The sequence below is a fragment of the Clarias gariepinus genome, chromosome 8 (assembly GCF_024256425.1).
Source record: "Clarias gariepinus isolate MV-2021 ecotype Netherlands chromosome 8, CGAR_prim_01v2, whole genome shotgun sequence".
In the NCBI taxonomy this organism is placed as follows: domain Eukaryota; kingdom Metazoa; phylum Chordata; class Actinopteri; order Siluriformes; family Clariidae; genus Clarias; species Clarias gariepinus.
In genome coordinates, this window is record NC_071107.1 from 28,286,677 (window position 1) to 28,300,373 (window position 13,697).

The following is a 13,697-nucleotide window of genomic DNA, read 5'->3' on the forward strand; positions in this document are numbered from 1 at the left end:
ATCCAAATCCAAATTCCCATTATACAAATTATTCTAAAAAAGTGAGTGAGGACAAAAAACAAAACAAAAAAAACAATCAACAGAAAACACAATAGGATTGTCCAGTGAAGGAAATCGTAAGTACGACAGGAAGAGAGAGAGGGAGAGAGAGAGAGAGAGAGAGAGAGATTTGTACTGTAAGTGAAAACCTGGTGTTTGAAAATAACTCTTTTCTAGCAAATGGTATGAATTTACAGATACCAAATAGGAAGATGAAATGACAATTAAAACAGGAACTGCAAAATCCACATTTGTTAAGCATGTAAGTTTTAAAAACAAAAACTGATTAGGTTTCCATAAATTGTCTCATTGTAATTCTAACAGTCAGTCGCACGAACCTTCCCCAGGTGATGATGGCTATTTTTGGCTATTAGCGTCATTAAGCGTGTATAAAGCATGTGTCACTGTATATTTAAATGAATCATGATGATTATCGTAATGACATTATTTATCAGCCTCATAACCCTATAAATCAAGACCTTCTGTGGAATAAATACACTTACATGTCACATTGTTTTGTTAACTTTCCACTCAGTATATATACATACCTTATATGTATGTCTTTATGACTGAATAGTCTGTCTAATTGTAATTGTTCTTCACTATTGAATTATGTGTTCTTTGCATTTATTCTGTCAATTCCCTAATCTCACAAAAAAAAAAAAAATCATCATCATAATAGGCAGGACAGATTTTTAGCATGCCCAGGAACTATTGCTCCAACTCCGTACTCACATGCTGGCCAGAATTTACATTGTTTTTGTTCTCCATTCTCTGGTTCACGTGCAAAGTGTACACTCTCTGATACAGCAGATGGCAATATGCATTTATTTGGTTTGTGAGCCACCACACAAGAGAAGAAGAGAACAAGTGAACTTTCATGCAATGCCTAATATTATTGTTATTTCAGGAAAAATGTAAAGAGAAATGTTCTGGGTGCCGTTCTATTTTATCAGCTCTGTCCTTGTAAGTCAAAGGATAACATATGATGATAAAAATAATGTCTCGTCTAAACAGAAATCTACTTCCTTCATTGTCTTTCATGGCTAATTCAATTTGTACATGATTAAGTTACACTGTGGCCGAGACCACTCCTTTAAGCGGACATGGGTCCCGAGCCTGAAACCAAAATGAACCAGACTTTCGGGTCAACAGTTTTCACAAATAATACTGGGGCCCTAATGTGAAAAATGCCCTTAATATTAGTGATGGATCAAAATGTTCAACACCACTGCCAATGTTCTGCCGCACCCCAAGGGGAATCACAAGGGGAACCCAAAACTTAGGTGGTTTTAATGTTCATATTATTCAAAGATATGGAATCAAGTCAAACTCCACACACAGTCACCTGTGCTCACAATCAAAACCAGGACCCTTTAGCTGGGAGGCAGCAACACAACCCACTGTGCCACTGTGATTAGACAATACAAAGTCACTGGTTGATGTTAATACTTGATCAACAGATCAAACTTTACAGTTCAAGAAATACATAAATCTATTGTTATAATGTAGTGAAAGCAATGAAATAATGTTTTAATGAGAAACAAACTATTTTTATATTCTCTGTGCATAAGAATTTCTGTTTAATCCAGGCAACCAAATGTTCCCTTTTTTATGTATAATAATAATAATAAGAAGCAGAAGACGAAGAAAAAGAAATTAGTTTTAGCTCTGACAGTTATATATGTGTTATATTTCCGATTAATCTGTCATATCTACAGACTTGTGGATGATTTTGCAGCTTGCTTCTTCAATGATGTTATTTTAAAAAAAACAATGAAATGAAAAAGCCACAGAATAACAGTAAATGTCTTAAACATCCATATCACTGCAAGTGTTTCAATAACATGCAGATGGAAGGTTAATGGAACCACCACTGATCATTCCTTATCGGGTGAACCACAGGGGATTTCACATTGCACTCTCAGACTAATGATAAGGGAGAAATAGGAGAATCCAGTAGTCACTGGAAAAGAACTGCAGGATGATCTGAAAAGCAGCAGGAGCAATAATTACACAGAGAAGCATAAGCAATAAAGTGCACCACAAACATCTCAGTTCCTACAGCTCATACAGCCCCTCTGCTACAAAACCAAACATAGCAACATGCATCTAAATGCATTTAGATGGAAAATATAAGTACATTTTAGAATAAAGAAGGAGGGGTTGTACAATTGAGTCCAAGAACACCACAGACCCATAGTGAAATCTGAAAATAAGAGCATCATAATACAGAGGTGCTTCCCTCCAAACAGGTCTGGAGCCTAACATGACATCAATGCAACATGAATGCAGTGCTGTACCAGCACACTATAGAGGAAAATGTAACCTCATGGGTCCAGATACTGAATTGTGGGGAGATGTTGGACACTTTAGCACACATCCAAACACACATCCAAAATAACGCAAGAAAGGCCTTGCATGGCCTAACTCAACTCCTGACTTGAAGTCCAATGCAAGTTCATCACAGGGACCAAAACCTCTTCCAGACATTAGCTTTATTTGCAAACAGTGTTTCAAAAACAAACAAACAAAAAATGCTTGGTATGTTTGGTAATTTGTGGTGTCTGAAAAACATTTTTACTTATTAAGATATATTTTTTTTCTAATCAACACTTTTCCAACTCCTATTGTTAGTATGCACAGTTATGGACATGTAGTTCTAATATCATAGGCGAATCACTTAAGAGCATAACTGTAGTATAACAAAATAAAAAATATTTATATTTTAAGACTTGAAGACAAATTGTGTTGTTAAATTGTTAAATACTGTACATTAAAGAAAACCCTGTAATTTCTTTTCTTAATTCAGTCACACTGGACAGTCCTTTAATATAAGTAAAATGTAGAGCAAATCATAATTAATACAAGATGTAATTGTAAGCTATGTATATTTGAAAATATAAATATCTGTATAAATAATTTATGCATGAAAGAGTTATGACTGCTCATATTTATAAGCACAAAGTAAGCAGTGTGTCTGAAGCTGACACTAAGCACACGGTAATACCTTGCTCTTGATGATCAGTAATACCGGTGTGCTGAGGAAGAGGAATCTGTTTCTCATTAGATTCAGAAATTTCTCTCGAGGCAAAGACCTATTTGTTAAAATGTGCACACATGGTCTCTGAAAACCTGAAGAGTCCCAGAGCATTCGGTACAACAAATAAAACCCTGATGATCTGTGTAAAGAATATAAGCTGCAGAAATCTAAAATGTGAAGCTGCTTTCTACTTAAACAGCAGTTCGTGACCATGATGAGCTCTGTGATAATATCCTGACCTTTAATCATCCATCTTGAGGCTGGTTTAGTCTTAAATACTCCGGCAATGATACTCCTGACTATCTGCTAATTTCCACAATCCCTCTCTATGTTTAAGAGCATGAACAATTTATACATGGTAAAATGAATACATTATGTAATAAATGATAAAATATGATCATGTATATTTCACATGTAGAAGCTGTGACTGTTTACAGTGTGCATGACTGTTTAATATAGTTCATGAAACTGGGACTTGCACATTTATATTACATAATGTGCATAAAGTAGTTTATTACTGTTCAGAAAATATTTTGATTAGTTTCAAGGTTACCCTGTGATTGCAGAGGAATAATATGACAGCACCTATTGCACAGTACAGAACTGTACAAAAGTCATAGATGCCATAAATTAAAAAAAAGAAAATCATTTGGCCTTAGATGTTTTTTATTTTTACCCTGCATTACTTTGTCAATAGGAAAGAGCACATTTTTAATGCTATGGAGAGTAAGGTCAATATCTTAAAAAATGACATTAAATAAATGACTTTTTCAGAGGCAATAAAACAGTTAAGGGATTGTAAAGACAAAAGTACTTCTTTGCTTTGCAAAACATACTTCTATCAATATTTAAAAAAAAACTTGCAGCTTTTAGCTAAGCATGTGCCTGATAATGTGGGTGTAGTTGTGTGTGCGTGTGAGTGAGTGAGAGAGAGAGAGAGAGAGAGAGAGAGAGAAAGAGTGACATTTGAAAACGTTACACGCGTCCCCATAGAGTCTGGGAATGCATAGTCTTCTTCTAAACCACAGCTCAACCACTCTGCTCTAAACTGGTAGACAAGTAGGAGGACACATCAAATGTAAACACACCGTTAAAACAAACACTTATTTGACGCCAACCACAGAAAGAAACAAATGTCACGCTGAGGATGTTTCATCTTTTTTTTTTCAGGGTAATATTTATTATAACCAATTAGCTTCTTACAATCAGCTTCGGTTATCAGTAGTATCGGGGTTTCACATCGACTCATTATGTTCACCATCTTGATTATTTGTTGATCGTATATACACAGGCATACAGTTAGAGATAGGTAGCTATAGATATATGAAAAAATAGAGATAAAAAAATAAGAATAAATGCAGCAATCCAAAACATGGATACCTGACTTGAACTTGTCCTCAGGTTTGTTAAAACACTTGTGGCTGATCAGGACTTTCTCTGGCGACCTGTGCAAAAGAAACACACCGGGTTACCATCAGCACCTATTCACTACAGCAGTCATTATTCTAGGAAATATCAGGAACAGCTGGCCCCGAGCTGTAGCACCTGTCTAGAGTCATTTCCCCCCGTGCTATAGACACGGCTGTAATCGCAGGGCTGAGGTTTCACAGCCATAGGTGCTACTATCAAATGCCCAAGTTTCCTTTTCTTTTTTCCTTTCGCTTTTTCTTTCTTCTCCTTACCAACCAAAATAAAAAGCATTTTAAATGTCCTAGCCTAAACTGTAATGCACTATACAAATACGATGAAGGATAAGTAGCCTTATGTGGCAGGTTACTCTGTGAAAACAGATTTTCCATTACATACAAAATTCAAGCCTGCAAAACACGTCATGTAGAAAGTCATAATCCCACATCAAGGATTAGCTCCCCGCTTTAAGCTTCAAACACGACTGCACATAACTCACACCTTGTTCAATTTGCATTATTCAGTTTTCTAGACCCCTCGACACGCTTGTTCTCGTTTGTGATTTTAGCCACATCTTTTTTTGCTGTTTCCCCTTTCCTACTAACTCATTAACACGAGACACATTTTCGGTTTATCGGCAACAATTAGTCTCAAAGCCCACATCCTGAAAGCAGAACGTGATAAACACTTAAAAAATTAAGAGGAAAAGCATTTAGAAATGGAAAGGTTTAAATATACGCATTCTGGTTTAGTGCTTGCAAGAATATTACAAATGAATATATGATCTATATCATATTAGCCTCCAAATATGAAAGCAGATGAAAATATACAGCAGTATATAAAAGGAGCTTTTTTTCAGTACATGGTATGAAACTTGACACTGCAATCAAGAGTGTCCTGGATACTTTAACACGAACAAAGACACAGGCGTGCCCACACACACACACACACACACACTCACACGGCTTATTTTCCTTGTAAGGACATTTCATTGACATAATTATGAGCTAAGCAGTCGTCCTCATAGAGGCCAGCCAAATGTCCCTGCAAGGTCAAAACTGTCACATTTAGTCCACACCAAAATCTAAAAACATACATCAAAATAAACACATGCAACAGATATCCTCTTGTTCATCCAGAACCACACACATTCAATGTGTATCATTCTACATATGAAGCTTTAATGATCACAATAATTTACACTTGTGAGCTGTTCTCATGCATTTCAGGTTTTTTAAGGCTACAAGGTTGTGTATAATTAGACAAGACTGAGAAATATGGCAGCGATGAGCATTTCATTCTCTTCTGGCTCATGAAACATATCAAAGGCTTTGGTAATGTTCAGGATCAGCCATGACATTAACATCATGTAACATTAAATGCATGAACACTAACCATTGACCAAAGGCCAGCCCTTGGTTCGATCCCACAGAAAAGCTAAAATAGCACAAATTGCTATAAAAAAATCAAAGCTGGCTATGATAGAAAGGCATCAAAACACCCAGTGCATCACAGTGCACTGAGCACATGGAAAAGCAGGCAACGAGCCCAAGACTAGCCTTCAAACTCCAAACTTCCCAGATCCCAATCCAATTCAACAGCTATGGGATTCACCAAACAAACAAGCACAAGTCTTGTGTAGTCATGCCCCAGTGGCATAAGTGATCTTATAAGTGATAATTTCATCTACAGCAGAGCTGACAAGAGGAACTTGTGCCATATGGAGCTTATACAGTATGTTATATATGTTTAAATTAATGACTCAAATATATGCTATTTAAATGTGTATGACTATATTCTGCCTATTTATTAAAGCCACAGTAGTCTTTATTCCTGAACCTTCCACTAACAGAACACATTAGCTTAGGAGGTTTTGTTTTAAACCTACCGAGTTTAAGTGACCAGTCAAACTCAGGTTAAATATGCAAAAATATGAAAGAAAAAAAAAAAAAGCAGTTTAACAACATTTAAAAACCCCAGGTGTACAGCTCCACAAAGTCCTGTTTTGCACAGTTCTCCTTGAAAACATTACACTGGTGTCTTGCACATCACCTGTTCGGGTATGATGATAAGCATATGACAAAGGTGCAAAAAAGCCGGTGCTTCATAGGCACTAACTAGCAAATCAGTTCAAAAAGCACACATCCAGTACGTGAGTCAGCGTCAGATCTTGGTGATTAGTAATACCTCTTCCATGGTGGTAGCTACAAGCAGGTCAACGAAGGAAAAAAATGATCTGGTTTATGAGTGGGTGGAAGAGGTGTGATTGATGTATGTGTGTGTGAAAACTACCAGAAAGTAATTAATCAGTTACTTGAATTAATGAGAGTGAGTGCAGGAAAGACAGAGCGAGAAAGAGAGAGAAAATGAAACATACAAGTAATGGTTAAAAAAAACGAACAGAAAATGTGAAGAGATTTATTTCATTGAAGTTTTATTTCATGTCACAAGTATAAATCAAATCTGTACTCCACTATTGCATTAAGTTATTCAGAGACACATAATACTGTTTCCTAATGACTACGACTTCTTTCATTACTGTAAGATCACCGTCTACTTCTGAAATTCTGACTGACAAACAGACTGCACTCCCTCTTTAATCATCGTCATCTCTAAACATCATCAGATTCAATTAGCTGCATGCTTATATTGTGGCCAAATCAAAGAATTTCTCTTTCCTCTTTGCTTGATCATGGTTCTTGTAGTTGAACTTGTAGATCAGAAAGTGAGTTCACATTCAATGTCTGAGACGGACAACTGGTTACAAGGTTAAAAATATAGCACCTTTGAATGGTAAACAACACAGCCTTAAACAGGAAGTGGGAGGCTAATATCTGTCTTCCAACCAAGTACAGCTCACAAGTCAGAAAATGAAAATTTTAAAATGGCACAAGATCAAATGTGCAAAGTTTGATTGAAAATATCATCAGGTGTGTACCAACCTGAGCTCTGTAGGATAGGTAAGGCTACTTTATGATGTGGACATCATACTGAGTTAAAGGTGATAACATTACAACAATATAAGTTGTCATTTGTATTAGAACACATTTTAACAAGAATTTGACCTTTGCAATGAATGTACAGAAATATGAATTACAAGAAATATTACAACATTTTATATATATGTTGTAATATGTTGTAATATTTCTTGTAATTTATACAAACATATAAATGTACTTTAAGTCATGTGTTATCTTCAAATTACAGGCACAGTAACAATGAGAAATCTCAAAAAAGAACAAATAAGAACATTAATAATGATAATATCAAACTAAAAGTAAAAGACAACTTACATGTAAATTTCACCGCACATTCTACAACTAGTCTCTCATTCAAATCCTTGTCATAAATGACTAATAAAATCATGTTAACATCTCTTAAAACGGAGTCTCTGGAAAAAAAAAAAAAGAAAAGAAAAACTGATGCACAATCTCATGGATCTGCCCACACGTTCAGCTTTATCAAGAACTAACCCTGACAACAGAAATGATAAATGTTTCACAATGTCAGGTATTAAATTAAACATCCCCAGTTTATGTATTTTAACTGAAAAAATTAAAATCATACAGGTTAACTTAAATTTTATGTGCCTTCGTGTGGAAATAATGTCAAAACAGTGTATGGCCTGAAAAAACATCGCTCACTCACTCACTCACTCACTCACTTCTACACTCACACACACACACAGTCACTCTCTCACTTTGATGGGCATTTGTTAGAGCTGAAAAGGTTAAAGATTTTTCCTATGAAACTGAGTGGGTTGTGAAAGAACACAAATTTCCCCCGAGTGTCTCTAATATCATCTAAACCATCAGTTTCAAAATGACTTCAGGATTTATTTATATAAAAACAACTACAAGACATTTACCTTTATCAATAAAGTAATTGGAAAAAAAAATATATATATAAAAAATATATAAAATATATATTATAATAACTCTAGGTTTTCAACTGTAAGATCATCTCTCCCCCTACACAATCATACTATTCGATCCAGTTCACACATCTTATGTTCCTAAGAATCTGGTTATTTATTAAAATTGAATAATATCAATTTTTTGGTCAACAAAATGCTAGTGTTCTATTACAGTCTTAAAAGTATGCTTGATTCCATTTGTATGCTTATAAGTAAGCAGCTTAAAAAGGAAAGATAGGAAATCTATTTATTTCCATGTCATGATATGAAATATACACACACACACACACAACTCTTTTTTTTAATCTAAATTAGTCATTTGAAGGTGACAGAAGCGAGCGCAGAGGAGTGTTTGATGGCTCCGTGGTTAAGTGCAGAGAGAAGGGCTGTGGCCAGCGCGTTTGTTCGACTCAATCCTGCTAAATCAGACACAATAACAGAATGACAGAGCACACAGTAAACTTTAGAACTGTAATTAGGTCTTAAATGGAATCACAGATGATACACTGCTGCTGTATGATATAACTCACAGCAGGAGAGGAAATTCAATGCAATTTTTGCCTTTTTGCTTATTTTCATTATAAATGGAGCTTTTTGAACGAATATTGCTTTGTTTTCGTTGGATCAGGATCACACAATTTGCCTTAACAATATATCAATATCTGCTGTTACTCCTTTCACAGACATCACTAGATTTTTGTTGAGAAGCATTTCCTTTTTTTAACCTTGAGCCATAAAAACAAAACAGATGAGTAAGAAAGAGAATATTTAAAGGAATTTCAAAGCAATACGAAGCCGTCCTGGTGTCAGGACAATATGAGCGATTTTATTAATAAAACATAGAGTGAAATTGAGTGTTCTGTTTTTGACTGGCTGCTGATAACAGGTTACACCTACACGCAGACGCAGTGACAATTAATACTGAAACTCTCACAGACAACAAAGATCAAATCTCCACGCATGTCAGCTAATCTTACTCATAGCGTCATAAACCGTACAATTTAAACGCACATTTTTTAATAGTCATGTCTACCCTAACTAGTAACAGGTTATTTAAAAAAATGAAAAATGTAAAAAAGCCAAAGAGCTTCAAAGTTGCATTTCATTCAGTGAGGGGAAAGGGCCTGGAAAACCCAAAGCACTACTAAACTCTAGTTCTCTTCTGAAATCCGAGAAACTATGAAATGGTAAGAATTAAGCTTTTACAGAATTTTTTTATTATCACATCTGCTGAATTAAAGGCATTCCAGTTTGCCTTGTTAGAATTAACACAGAATTAGACAGATTAAAGGTCTCTCTAATAAAACAAACAACAACAAGGAAAAAAAAACAAGAATTGAAATATATGAATATATAAACAATGTCCATTTTGTGCTGCTTCTAATTGTGTTTCTTTTTTTTATGCAGGAATGTTTTTGCGACTACCATTAACCTCTTACTGTTGTCTGTGCGCAAAGCAGCAAGCAGCACAACCACAGGTGGGAGTACTGATACACTTGGTGAGATACAAAACACACACACACACACACAGACACAAACACACACACACACTTAGACCTATGCAGACATCCAGACAAAAAGGCTGAAAGTTGACTTTTGAAAAGTGAAAGACACACATCATGATATGCTTTTCTTATATGTGTCTTTTTTTTCTCCCTTTTCAAAAACATGAACCAGAATTAACAGCAACAGGTGAACTGCACTCACAAATATTCCCTCTATATAAAGTGTATTATATTGGAGTATAAACTAACAGCACCGATGTTAAGGCAGTTGGGTTTTTTTTTTTTTTTTTGTGTTGGAAACATACACCCACCTTGTGGCTTTTCAGAGTTGAATAATGTTAAGGCAGTATGGGCAAAACTAAATGAGAAGTTTGTGTTTCTGATAAGCAATAACCCACTAATACAAAAACTCACTGATCTGTAATTACAATTGTAAAAAAATAACATCACAGTTAAATGGATTGTCATGTGCTAAGGCAGAGTAAATAAATATAATTGTATATTTGACTATTGTGTACAGAATAAATTAATCCTAGTGTTAAGAGTCTTACAGTATATATCTGCTCTAGCATTTAACAAATGCAATGTAATGAACTATTTTACAATACATTATACATAAACCATCAAATCTAAAAAAAAAAAAAAAGCAACCAACCAAAAAACACAAAACTAAATAAGCATCTCTTTTAATCCCTGCAACACAACTGTACTCTAAACATTACACTGCACATTACCTGCAAAACAAAACCAAATACAATTCAAGCAGAACAACAGAGCTGGAAAAAAGTTTACATGTCAGTTTTGTTTTTAAAGCCGTGCACGTTTCTAAAAATGCTGTTAACATGCAGAGGTTCGAAGAATGTTTGTCTTAACACAAAGATGGTGAACTTAAACATAAGCCAAATTACGCCCGAAAAACAAAACTGAGAAGGCTTGTGGTTTTCTGAAAAAAGAAAAAAAGGTCATGCATATTATTCAGGGTGTGCAATATTTTGAGAAGGATTCAATATTTTCTATGTGGCATTTACACATCCTATGTTTCTGCTTGGCATCTCGGCATTCAAATTCAACCCACGCTATCTCTTCCCTCACACACACACAAACACACACACCTTTTGCATTGCTCATCATGAAAAAACGTTTTTTAACTGTTCATATTTTAGCAATCGTCACTTGACACTTTCTGTATGTTAAAAGCTAGAACTGCCTTATGTGTAGAACTGCATGCGGATAAGGAGACATAAGGTGAAAAAAGTCAGCGCACACGGAAACACATCAGTGACTGGTTGAACTACTGCAGCTGGGCAAGTAAAAGGTTAAAGGTCACAGCTGTTAAATAGCTGTTTAAACTGCTCCAAAAATGAAATAACACAAACCTGATTGAGACTCTAAAATACCCTTAAATTAAAAAGATGTTGTTCGGATCTATAAATACATTTGTGGCAAGAGATTTAAGAAACTCAGTGCTGACTGATGACTAATGTGAGCATACTGGCAAATACACAAAACACATTAATAAACAATCAAAAAACAAAAAAGAACTGAGTGCGATCTCTAGAATCCTGTTTCTCTCAGTAATTGTTTAAGCACCTGTTATTTTATCTATTCGTATTTTTACTCATTGTGAAACATTAATCACACGTGGAATTCAGTATAAAATGTCACCTATTATTAAATGTCATAAGTCATGTCAGCTACTGTCACAAGCAACTGGTACAAAGTTGTACTTAGAGACACATGAAGCTTGGAAACCTTTTTCACAAGAATATTTTTCCCTGTCACGACTTAAATAAGGTCCCTTGCTCAATTTCCTCATTCAAAGCAGAACAACCAGGCCATCAATGCTCTTTTAAATACGGCGGTATGGAAGTCCACTAGAGTTTCACTCTTCCTCAGCTACGTTGGACGATTGCTCAGCTTTCACAGATGTAATCTGCTCACACTGTCATTAATGGCACTCTCTTGTTTTCACTTACAATCAAATCTGAATATCAACTGAGCCTAATATTACTAACTGCTAACTGCTTACAACTAAAACAGAAAATGCCAGGCCCAGTGAGGATATTTATCTGAATATGTTATAGGTTTCAAATGCCTGTATTGTTTTAAACATGGCTTGTTTATGACTGTGTAAAGAACTGATGACAGGATTCACAGAAAGTTACCAAATGATACCACTTCCATCTATAATTTGACAAACAGTGACAAATTTATTTCAATACAATGTGATTAAATGCTTGATTCACCATCACCTTCCTGATCACATGAGGCGATACGCAAGGGTACAATTGTTATTTCTATTCACTGGTACATGCAGCTTCCCTTCACATGCCTGTTAGTCATGCTGTTAGCAAAGATTGCAGGACAAGAAACGATAACAGTTTAGGATTTCCTGTTTGCTGTAAATTGACCAATTCCCAAATTCCCAAAATACAACAGTGCAAATAACAACATCTTTTAGAGATGTCTTTTGACTATTAAACTAATACCTTATACCTCGGGTACTGAAATCTTTAACAATACCAAATTTTAACAGACTTTGTTCTGACGTTCATGTGTACATATCATATATAATATTGTATTTCGAGACCTAATTTAATAACCTTGAACCACTTTTATACATACAGAGATACACACGCACCCCTATCAGCCTCATTATGACCACTGACAATGCCACGTGGAAGTGGGGGGGGGGTATATTACACAGCAAGTGAACATTTTTATTTTTTATTACGTTCCATTAAGATGTGTTGAAAGCGAAAAATGGGCAGATTTGAGGGACTGCAGCTGTTGTGGGACGTTCCTGATGTCCAGTGTTCAGGACCTACAAAAAGGGGCCCATTGAAGGAAACCGATAACAGGGTTATGAGTGGCCCTGACTCGGTAACGCGCTTGGAAAGGAAAGTCTGGGAAGCTGGGAAGGAAAGGCTGGAAAGGAAAGGCTTGGGAAGGAAAGTCTGGGAAGCTGGGAAGGAAAGGCTGGGAAGGAAAGGCTTGGGAAGGAAAGGCTGGGAAGGAAAGTCTGGGAAGCTGGGAAGGAAAGGCTGGGAAGGAAAGGCTTTATGTGTCCTTTAAAGATGTCAGTAGTCGCACCATCATTGATGCTAACATGTGACATTTAAACGAGAGCTATATCTTTTTTATGTTGAAGTGTGTATGCATATGTGAAGTGTGTTTGTGTGTGTCTGTCTATATACATACACATACATATATTTGTGTGTGTGTGTGTGTGTGTGTTTGTTAATACAATGCAATAGTATTTAATATTTTGGATTTTTTTTCATTATTTAAATCCAAAATGTAGACACCTAAACTGAAATATTTTAAGCCTCTTTGTTCTCATTTGATTGATTAAGGTTTACAGCTCATGAAAATCTAAAATCCAGTAAATCAAAATATTACAATATTTAATTTCGAGTTGGAGTAAGTAATTATTTATATAGTATAAATACCATATATATCTCGTGTCTTGTTCAGTAAACGCGACCGCAATCAAGGGGAAGACTGCTGATTTGACATTTTTTCAGAAGATGATCATCAACATCCTCCAAAAGGAAAGGAGGGTAAGCCATAAAAAGACATCATTGATAGAGCTGGCTTGTTGCAGAGGGCTGTTTAAAAGCATATTTATGCTTCCTGAAAAGGAAAAAATGTAATAAGAAAAGGTACACAAGCATCAAGGATGACCACAGCCTTAGGAAAATTATCAAGCAAAGCTGATGGAAGAAACTGAGAGAGCTTCACAAGCATCAGTGAACTGAAGCTAGAGTCCTCAAAAGCCACCATG